Here is an 11,441-nt window from a genome sequence, read left to right on the forward strand (position 1 = left end):
TATTTTCAGAACTGCAGCTTTTATTGGTGGAACAACTGAGAGACTTATGTTCTGTACAAAACTTCAGTTTAGCATATATATCCACAAACTATCTTGCAAGCATGAACAAACACATGATTGGCACTTGGAATAGGAAACTATTCCAGTTCTGTCACATTTCTTCATTTTCTTTTCTCTCTCTCTCTTGTTATTGGGTGTTTTTTTTTGCAGGATATAGAAATACAAACCAACATACTTTTGTGGTGTGAATGCTATAGCAGTTATGTTCTTTGAATTACCAAAGCTCAGTGTAGCGTAAGGCAATTTCTCCAATTAAATTGGTTTAATTAAATAGCTCCACCTATAACAAATTTTGACATTCTGTCTCACTCAGTTTAATGTATTCTAATGTAGCCCAAATATGCATTCAAATGTAACCCAAAACATTTATCTGTGAATTCCCTCTCAGAATCTGTATGTTTGGGCTGCATTGTTTAGCACATGGACTTTCTGTAAGAAATTATTACAATTCTGAATAGTGATATCTGTTCAGAATAGACACGGTTGACCGTATTTTGTCTATTTTATTATTATCACTTTGTACAATATTGTAGCTACTTTAGAATGTGCTTTTAGTGACATATAACCATGAAAACTATTTACAAATTATTTCAGATACTTATTAAAAAGAATGTTATTTACAAAGTTTTTGGTTCTTATTCTATGATGGTGACAGCCACAAGGAAAAGGTGTACATTTCTATAAATAAATTGTGAGTTTCTGCTCTTAGTATTTTCCAAACTAGTGTGATGTCTCCTTTATCTAGATACCACACAGGATTCAAATATTGCTGGGAGCAAAATAGAGAGGAAATATATATAACAATTGTTCTGAGGAATGGGTAATCCATTTACCATTTGAGTTGTTATATTTTTATCCTACCACTTCAGTTTTATGTGAGAAGCCTCTTGTTTAAAGCTTCCATATGAAAATCATACCTCATCTCAAATTTTATAGCCTCAACAGAGGAGACTTGTAAGTGTGAGGTCTGCATAACCTCAAGGAGTGAATGATTTTTTTCTATCTTTCTTACAGAGCAAGAGGAGGACATTCTATAATTTGTGCTAAAATAAATTTTTAACAAATGTGCTCAAAGTACTCCAAATTTTTAACCTACAATGGTTGAATTAGGTGACACATTTCTGCATAAATTATGCAATTAAATACATTTTATACTTGCTTTACATGATTTATTGTGCTGGTCTAATGGAACCAATGAATATAAGAACTGTCTTGGCAGCTACTTGACTCCAGTACTTTCCAGGATGAAGCAATCTAGCATTAACAGCGGCTTCCCATGCCTTTTTAGTCAATTGAGAAGGTAGAAAATGACAATGTTATATGTTAAGACATATCTTACTTTTTTTTTTCTTTCCTGAGTCCCCTGGCCTCCCTTCAACCCTATTCCTGGTGTGTAGGTGGAAATTAAAAGAAATCAAAGTCATATTTCCCTTGTAATACAGTCAGGTGGAATCAGAGGAACATTGTGGTCTTCCATGGCATCCCTTCTGCTAGTGACCAGGTCACTCAGTGTTGGTTATTTCCTCCAACTTCCAAATTGTTCCAAAGCATAACATTTTCTTTCCTTAGCCATTCACTGATATGGAAGAAGTAAAGGCATGAGCTAAGGGAAACAATTGAGATAGGTGTCGAAATCTGCCCAATATGATATTAGTTTGTAGGAGATCTTGCTTCTTAACTACGTCCCTGACTGCAGGAGATCTTGCTTCTTAACTACGTCCCTGACTGCAATCTATTTACTTTCAGTGAAATCCAAAGACACTTTCCTGGGACGCAGATCCATTGTGTCCCCAGTTGCAACCCATTTACTTTCAGTGAATCTGAAGACATTTTCCAGAGAGTAAGCCCCATTGAATAGAAGTGAGTAGGATTCTGCATAGAGTTGTTTAGGATTACACTGCTAGTCCCATAGAATCCAATGGGAATGTGCAAAACCAAAGTTAGCCTATTCATGAGATTATGGATATTCTCTCAAGTGAAATACCCTGCTCTTCTCCCTCCTATATCCCTCACAAATGCTCACCAAAGATTGGTAAGAATGTGAAGGAGATTGATTAGTGACTTTATAGGATAGATGTTAGCAGCAGAAACAGGGAGGGAATGGCATTGTGGAAAGTAAAAGAAGTCAGGCAGCTAATTTTTCCTACAGAATAGAAGTCTTCAGACATGAGCTCACGCTGGCCCTCCCTCTAGGCAAATCAGGCATTTGTCCAGGGCGCCGGGCTGGGGAGGGCTGCAAATTGGGCCCTCTTGGCCTGGTACCATAGGCAAATGTCCAAATTTTGCTGCCTACAAGGGCTCTCTTTGTATCACTCTCAGTGGCGGTGGGGGCCTGAGTGCAAGAGAGGAGGGGAGGGGGGCAGCGCCATGAAAGGGCAGCAGGTGGCAACTCTGCCTGGGGCAGTGTGCACCTTAGGGCCGGCCCTGCATGAGCTTTAGGCAATAATTTAACAAGAGATGGTTCTGTGTTCAAACAAGGACTTAGGGGGCATTCACACACACTAACGTGCTTTGCCACTGGATTTTTACTGTGTAAGAAAGGCAAAATCCACTTGCAAACAGTCGCTGTGTGAAAGCATCCTTAGTCCCGCCCCCAACTCTGAGTTTCAAAGGTGTCATTCTTTATCTCTGCTCTCTGGAAGAGCAGGAAACTAGTTCTGTTGCCAGCCATAGTTATGCAAATGTCTGGGCTTGTGGAGGAACTGAGGTATCTGGAGGTAGGATTTCCCAGAATTCCTGCTGGGGGGCTCCCAGGATGCTCCTGGGTGATCCCAGAATGCATCTGGGTCCTAGGCGGACCAGGTAATAGGGTGGAGAGTGATGTAAAAGGAGTGGAGTCGGGATTAATAAAAGTGCTTGCTCAGAAGAGCACTCCATCTCTCTCCTTCTCTCTTGGGGAGACGGGCCTTGGAAAAGAACAGACTGCTATGCTCCAGCCAGTATCCAGCAGCCATATTTGACCATGTGGCTGCGCCTGGCTGGATGTAGGCAGCCTGAAGCAATGAGGTATCCTTAGAACATTTTGTAACTTATTAAGCTTAGATGTGCCTGCTCTGCTTAAACATCTGGTAGGGAATGTTTTAAACCAGGGACAGAAAGATGTACTTAAACCCAACTTTTATTTGTTCTGATTGCTGATTGTGTTCTGTGCTAAGATTATGCTTGTAACTTTCTTCTTTTTTTAAAAAAGCATTTTACTATTTTGAATGATGGTAGCAAAGCTCTGTACCACATAGTTCCCCAACTGCCTTAGACCACACTACTTTAAGAGAGGCGTCCTAGGAAGTGGGAAGGCATGCAGTTGGCAGGGATACAATCCTCCAGGGGGCTCCCAAAGAAGGACTTTGCTCTCATCCAGGTGCAGGGTAATAGAGGACCTTGAGGCCAGGCCTCAGAACTGTTCCTCTCAGTCCAGATCCTTAAACTAGCAGGTGGTGGCAACATGCCCTAGAGGCAGGAAGTGGAATAGCACCCTCCAGAAGGGGCATAAGACCGAGAGGGAACTGATGGGACTGGGTCTGGAAGGCATATCAGGCCAATTCCATTACAAGACCATCAGTGAGTAGGGTGGTGTCAACCCGACACCCTTTCATTATATCTGGAGCCAGTTCTAGCTGAGGACTCCTTACCATCAGCTTTCGGCTGCAATTACTATAGCAATCAGAGGGAAGGTAGGAAGCAGTCAGGCTGTGGCACTCTTCTACCATGCCTGAATCCAACCATACTGGGATCCCCAACCTAATCTTCATCTTTCAGCTGCCATTGATGAGGCCAACAGTTGGAGGGGAGGTGGTAGCCAAGCAACATTATATAGATAACATTTCCAGCTCCAGCTGGAAATATCCTATCTGAGAAATACTTGTACTGAATAACTGTCATTTGTATTACATACAGATTCCTGTGAGTTGCTTTTGGTTAAAAAGCATAATACAAATACAAAAAGCAAATAAATAAAGGGAAAATGTACCATTAATGTCAATAGATCTAACAAGGCCCCATCTGTGAATAATTAAATCTGGAGACTGGAGCCATGAACAGACAAGACATATATTTATAAAAACTTGAGAAAAGCTTCAGGTTTCAGGGAAACCCTGAAATGTAACAAAATGCATTGGAAGGGAAGGAAGCAGCGCCTGTAGTAGGCTTGCCAATCCCCAGGTGGGGCAGGAAATTAAGGTAATAAACCTCCACAAAACCCAGCCTCAAATTGCCAAATACTAATACCAAATAAATACAAATACTAGAAATTTATATTCAGTTGTGCAAAAGCATTCCATATATAAATGGCAAATAAAGAACATAAACCTTCACCCAAAGTCATTTACAGACAAATCAATGTCCAGGAAATTCCAAAGGATGGATGAAGGCAGAAATTCAAACGGTCAAGTCTTTCATAAAGAACAATGCTTCCAGAATAAGATTTTTTGCATTGAAGAATTTCAAATAGAGTACGAAGCTCCAAAGAACTTATCCTTTTGTACCGCAAGGCACATAAGTTTTAGAACGCGACACAGTGGTACTTTGGTCCCACATTTCGCACTTGCTTATACAAGCTGTATACAAAAATGAAATATTAAAGTTTAAACCATACAAAATATTGTTCCGGGATCCGTCATCTTGGCTTCAGAGTTGCCTTCAGTTTTTCTCCGTGCGGCAACTCTGAGTCTGGTCGTTGGAGCGGTGTCACAGAAGTGATGCTCCCATAGAGAAGGTCTGGAGGGCTTTCTCTTCGGCATGGGAACTTCACGGGGGGGGGGGTCAGCGGCAACTGCCCCCTGTGCTTGTCGTGTGTCCTGAAGCTCTGCAGCTATGAAAGCTGCTATATCAGCAGAAAAAGAACTCCCAGTCGCTTTTATGCTTTCACTTTCTCCAGTACATCTTTAAAGCAACATTTCTCCACTTCTAAAGCGATGACTCTACTTAACAAGTAGGTGTTTTTCCTAACTTTACCCCCCCCTCCCCGATGGGTCACTCTGCATATCAACAAAAGGCTAGCTCAGGGATTACTTCAAAAGGCCTCGGAATGTCATGAGCAGTCTTAACTATTTAAACTGGTTTGAATACAATTATTAAAATTGACCCGGACTTTAATTGGATATATATTACAGAGATTATCAAGAATTTGCAATATGATCTGAACACAAAAGAGATACAAAGAAAAGTGTTCTGTCTCTACTATCTGACTGTAACTGAAAGATTGCCTCTTAAAACTTCAGTTGAAGCTGCTGTAGAATGGGGACTAACAGGAGAGAAGCGAAAATACAATCTGACCTAAGAGACTGAGTTCTGAATGCACAATCTGAGTTTTAAAATGGCATCATTTTATGAAATGACACATGGAAAAGATATTTGTGCAAATCTCAGATCTTTGAAGGAAGATTTTATCTCATTTATGCAGCTTCTTAGAGATTATTTTATGCTCACAGCTAATGATTTGAGCGAAGAAGATCCGACAGCTAATGAAATGGCAAATCTACAGGGGTCCAGCACTAAAGAGAGTGAATTGGTGGCAGTGAAAGCAGAAGGGGAAACTGTTACTATGTAAAACAAACAAAGGAAAAATAAGATCGTCTCTTCTGATGCAGTTTCAAAACTACACCGGAAGTTAAGCTGTAATAAAATCAAATGGAGAAGGGAAAATGGTGATGAATTCTCTCTTTGGTGGTTGAGGAGGCAGGCCATCTTGAGAAGAGAAAAACTGTACCTTAATCAACAAATTTGGATTTGGAAGGTATTCGGATTTTGGATTTTTTGCTTCTGCTTTGGTGCATGGCTGAACAAGGAATTCTGACTAAGAAGTGTAAGGTGACACCAAAAGATAAATTGTGGACAAATGGGCTGCCTCGAATACAATTTGGAAGCAGAAATTAAAGGAACTTAAAAGTTTTTAATCCTTGGGAAGAAGGACTCTGGAATCTGTTGTTGTTTTTTCTTCTCTTGGTGAATAAGTAAACATGTAACTATAAACAATAAACAAAGAATAAGAGAGATTTTGAAAAAGTGACGTTAATGAGTCTAATTAACATAACTCTCTATGTAGTAGATTGTACTGACAGTTTGCCTATTTAATGAGACTGCTTCTAATGATGTGAAAATAGGATCAATGGTGAAAAGGCAGAAAGCATAACTGCTGCAGAATTTGATAGACTTGGTAGTTTGGCAGATTTGCTTTTAATACATTAGCAGGAGAAATTATTTAGACTGAGATAGACAAAGTAATCAGTTGTATTTGATGTATCTCATGTAATTTGCTATGAACAAAGAAAGGATTTTCATGTGTTTTTTTAATAAGAATTTTGCTAAATCAACAACCTAATTTGTGCTTGTTATAGGCGTAAGTTAAATTAGTAAAATTTGATGTTGAGACAGTCTTGTAAGAATTAATTGGCTATATTTATTAATTGGCTATATTCAATTTGTGTTTAAGAAGAACTGTTTAGTTGTATATTGCTTTACTAGTTTATTAAAAGAATTATTCTTTTTTTATCTTGGTAAAAGAAGAAAGGAAGGTAACATTTAAGGAGATTTTTATACTTGTAGGTCAGAAGATTTGAGTATTATATTGGAAGGTAGAATTATAACTGATATATTTGTACTGGTTTCTGTTTCTGTTTTTCCCACTCTGTAAAGTCCCCTTTTACTTCTTTTCCCCTCTTTTTATGTATCCTCTGCAATGCTTCTGTTTTGTAGTTTAAACGAATAAAACTTTTTAAAATCAACCATACAAAATATTTATCCGTACAAAATATTAAGCATTAACTGCGTTGCTCTTTGTGGGTTGCTCAATCCCTAGGTGGGGGCAGGGGATCCTCCAGTTTAAAGGCCCTCCCCCTGCTTCAGGGTCATCAGAAACCAGGGGGGCGGGAGATGTCTGCACTCCATTATTCCCTGTGGAGACCAATTCCCATAGCGGATAATGGAAAATTGATCCACTGGTATCTTGGGCTATGAGGGGCCTGTTCTTTGAGGTAGAGCACTGAATTTGCCGCATAGCGTGCCTCTCCCAAAAATACCCTCCAAGTTTCAAAAGGATTGGACCAGGGGGTCCTTCATTATTTCCACTGGAGAGAAGGCATTTAAAAGGTGTGCAGTCCTTTAAATGTGATGGCCAGAACTCCCTTTGGAGTTCAGTTATGCTTGTCACACCCTTGCTCCTGGCTCTGCCCCCAATGTCTCCTGGCTCCACCCCCAAAGTCCCCAGATATTTCTTGAATTGGACTTGGCAACCCTAACCTGTAGTTTTAAGAAATGAATGCCCTCAGTGGCAATTGTTTCCATGGAATAACAATAACAGTATTGCTAATCTTCCAATTTCTGACTGCAAAAGGCAGAGAGAAGGGGGCAGGGCCCTTTTCAGGGCTGTTATGGCCTTTGAAGGAGGACACATCAGAGTAAGGCCCAGCAGCAGCCTATTTTATTTAATTATTAACTACTTTTCTTCTTGATAGAGCTTGAGGTGGCTTATTTATTTATTTTGATTTATATTCCGCCTTCCTTGCAAGCAGGCTCAGAGCAGATTACATCAGATAGTATAAATAAAGTAACAATAATGCAACAAGTTAAAACAGTTAAAATATAAATATAAAACAGAAAGCCATTGAATTAGGATGTGATGAACCTGGGTCAGAGCCGCTGGTCATTAAAGAGCTTTTTCAGATTGGGCCAGATGGAGAGAAAGGCTACAGTAAGGCCAGTTTACAGTAAGGCCAGTTTATGACATAGATAAAATAATACCATAGAATACATTACAATTTTAAATTTTAAATCACAACAGGACTGTTAATCAAATGTGGTCCTAAATAAAACCATCTTCAATTGCATCCTAAAGATCAAAAATGAGGGGGCAAGATACAGCTCCCTGGGGAAGCTTTTCCATAACGATAGGACTGCTACTGAAAAGGCCCTCTCTTGTTTACCCACCAAACAAACTTAACAACATAAGAGAAGCCATGTTGGATCAGGACAATGGCCCATCCAGTCCAACATTCTGTGTCACACAGTGGCCAAAACCCAGGTGCCATCAGAAGGTCCACCAGCAGGCCAGAACGTCAGAAGCCCTCCCACTGTTGCTCCCCAAGCACCAATTACTCCCAGCTACCTTTGCACCAGGAAGCCAAGTTACCATGCAGTCAGTATGCGGGCTTCCAACCCATCTATCTACATGCTTTAGGATTGAATCACCAACTACCAAGAGCGCCCCTCCCTCCCTTCAGAGGGATAGTTTTTTGCCATGAAAGCTTCTTTGATTTGATGTGGCAATAAGAAGGGCCTTTCCCTAAGATCTTAAACCCTGGGCAGGAACATATGGGAGAAGACAGTCTTTCAGATACCCAAGCCATGTAGAGCTTTAAAGCAGCAGCCGGAAGGGAAAGCGTTGCAGGAAGGTCTCCTTGGAAGCAATATAGAGCAAAATGATATTAAACCTGAAAGCGGGCTGAGGAGAAGAGTAAACAGGCGTTGGTCCCCCTTGATGTTTGTCTGGAGGAGCATTGGCGACGGGGCACGCGGAGGCGACTGGAGAGGGGCCTCGGAGGCTGGCTGAGCAGAACGTGCGGGAAGTACTGGAGGCTGTGGCCGGCCGCCGCAGCCACAGTCTGGGGTGAGCGACTGGCCGGGCGGCAGAGGCGGAGAGCCGGGGAGTGTGGCTGGTGCGGAGCGCGCAGCGGAGGTTGCTGGTGGGCGGCTGAGGCATACAGAGTCAACTAGAGAGGGGCCTTGGAAGCCGGCTGAGCGGAGCGCGCAGTGAAAAGACACGGCAATAAGACAGGAGGCTGCCGGAGGTTGGAGGTTGTGGCCGTTTCAGCTGCAGCCAGGGTGAGCGGCTTGAGTGGCCGGGCGGCTGAGAGAGGGAGCGAGAAAGGTGCGGAGGGGCAGAGGAGTGAAGACCGGGCTTTAGAACAATGAGCTGGTGGATATACGGTGTGGAGGAGACCCGTGCAGGAGCCAGAAGGCTGGGACGCCTGGCCCTGAAGGGGGACAGGGGCTAACCCAACCCGGTGGCGAATGACAAGCGGGCAGGAATGTATTATCAAAGAATGTACTTGATGGTTGCACTGGCATCGTATAAAGGACGATCATTATGATGCCTTAAGAACTGCCTGAAGCACTTGACGAGCTGAGACTTTATGTCCTACTACCTCTGCACTATCTCTGCGCCCTCTTTTCTGCACTGACACTTTAAAGAGCCGGAGAACATTCTATATTAAAATATCCATCTAGCACTTTAAGATCTGCAGCACACCAGTACCTTCCTTCCTCTCTGCACTGACACTTTAAAGAAATGGAGAACACTCTATGCAAAATCCATCTAGCACTTTAAGAACTGCAGCGTACCAGTTTACCTCCTTTCCAGCAAACAAACTTTTTGCTTTTACCACCCACCTATTATTTATTGTTATTTTAGGTTCTAAAATTGATTATAAATTGATTGATTGTAAACTGAATGACTGATTTTCTTTAGACCTAAGGGATTATTTATCCACTAAGTTGAGAGGTGATATAATCAGCCAATTAATTAGAAGGTGGGGGTGGGGGGAGGGGATGAACTTAATTTAATTTTAAAAAAAATTTTTTTAATTGGCTGAGGAAATTAGTAGGAAATTAGTAGTGGCTAGAATTAATTTATTAGGTGGAGTGGGCAAAGGAATAGAATATGTTTATGTTGCGATTGTCGATCTGATATAAGTGACCCGGATTTTTGGAAGATCCTTGGTAAGTGATGTCGGGTCAGAGGATTCCAGTGCTCCTGGGGAGGGGAAAGTACAGCGGTGGGAGCAGGCAAAGTTTGAACGGAAGGAGCCTGAGACACAAAAGAGCTCGCTCCCCTTCCAGCCTGTGTCCCATCCCAAGGATAGCAGGTAAGAGGGCCAAGTGGAAATACTCACCTCCGTCCCTGGTAATGTGCAATGCCAGGTCCATAAATAATAAAACCTCAGTCCTGCAAGATTTTCTTATCAGGCAGGACATGGACCTGGCTTGCGTGACGGAGACCTGGGTGCGGGATGGGGAGACAGTTGCTCTCTCCCAAGTGGCCCCACCTGGGTTCTCCGTCCTTCACCAGGCTTGGACTAGTGGGCGGGGGGGGGAGGGGTGGCTTTTTTCATACGGGAGGATTGCTCCTTCAGGAGACTTCCGCCGCCAGAGATCAAGGGCGTGGAGTGTGTGGCCTGGTGTGGGACGCTGGGGAAAGTTTGGCTATCTGGCTGGTGTACCGTCCGCCTAACGCACCGGCCAGTGCCTTACTGTCCCTGATGGAGGCTGTGGCAGGCTGGGCATTGGAGCACCCTCGACTTATAGTCTTGGGCGACTTCAATGTCCATGCCGAGGACGCGGCTTCCACTTGGGCGACGGACCTAGTGCTTTCCATGGCAGCACTGGGACTTTCCCAATATATAACAGCGCCCACGCACCAGGCTGGGCACACACTAGACCTGATCTTTGCGGCGGGAGTAGTGGTGGATCAGATATCTGCCGAGGCAGTGCCATGGTCTGACCACCAGACCTTGAAGGCTCGTGTGAACATGCCGCCGCTATCCCGTTTAGGCGGTGAGCAGGTTTTAGCTCGCCCGCATAGCCAGATGGACCCGTTGCGGCTTCAAATGGCCATGCGGGATCCCTGGCCCTCTGGCGATTCGCTGGATGAGCTAGTGGAGATCTGGAATGACCAGCTCTCCATGGCTATCGACGAAATTGCTCCCGATGTCCTCTTCATCCTCGATCACGATCCGCTCCATGGTATACCCTGGAGCTGTGATCAATGAAACGGCGATTAGGACGACTAGAGAGACAATGGCGTCACACTCGTGACGAAGCTACGAGAACATAGGTCATTTATGTGGACCTATGAGATGGCAGTTCAGGCCGCAAAGAAGGCTCACTTTGCATCCAGAATTGCATCTGCGACCTCGCGCCCAGCACAATTGTTTAGTATAATTCGGTCATTAACAAATTTGCTGCAGGGCAAACAAAATATTAGAGAATTGGAAATAGGCTGTGAGGCTTTTGCGAGTTTTTTCGCAGATAAGGTCTCGTCGCTCCAACGTGACTTACCCGCTATAATTGATACAGTAGAAGAACTTGAGGCACCAAGCGCGTCTTTTGGTCCAATTCTGGATTCTTTCACTCCACTCAGCCTGGAGGAGGTCGACAGGATCCTTGTAGCTGTGCGCCCTACGACTTGTCTTGGCTTATAAAAGCGACCCAGACGTGGCTGCGTGAACCACTACAAGGTATTGTCAACAGGTCCCTAGTAGAAGGGATCTTTCCCACGCCTCTTAAAGAGGCAGTGGTCCGCCCTCTCTTAAAAAAACCATCATCGGACCCGGCCGTATTGGCGAACTATCGGCTGGTGTCGAACCTTCCCTTTCTGGGTAAGGTTATAG

Source organism: Heteronotia binoei, chromosome 21 (genome assembly GCF_032191835.1).
Source record: "Heteronotia binoei isolate CCM8104 ecotype False Entrance Well chromosome 21, APGP_CSIRO_Hbin_v1, whole genome shotgun sequence".
NCBI classification, from domain to species: Eukaryota; Metazoa; Chordata; class Lepidosauria; order Squamata; family Gekkonidae; genus Heteronotia; species Heteronotia binoei.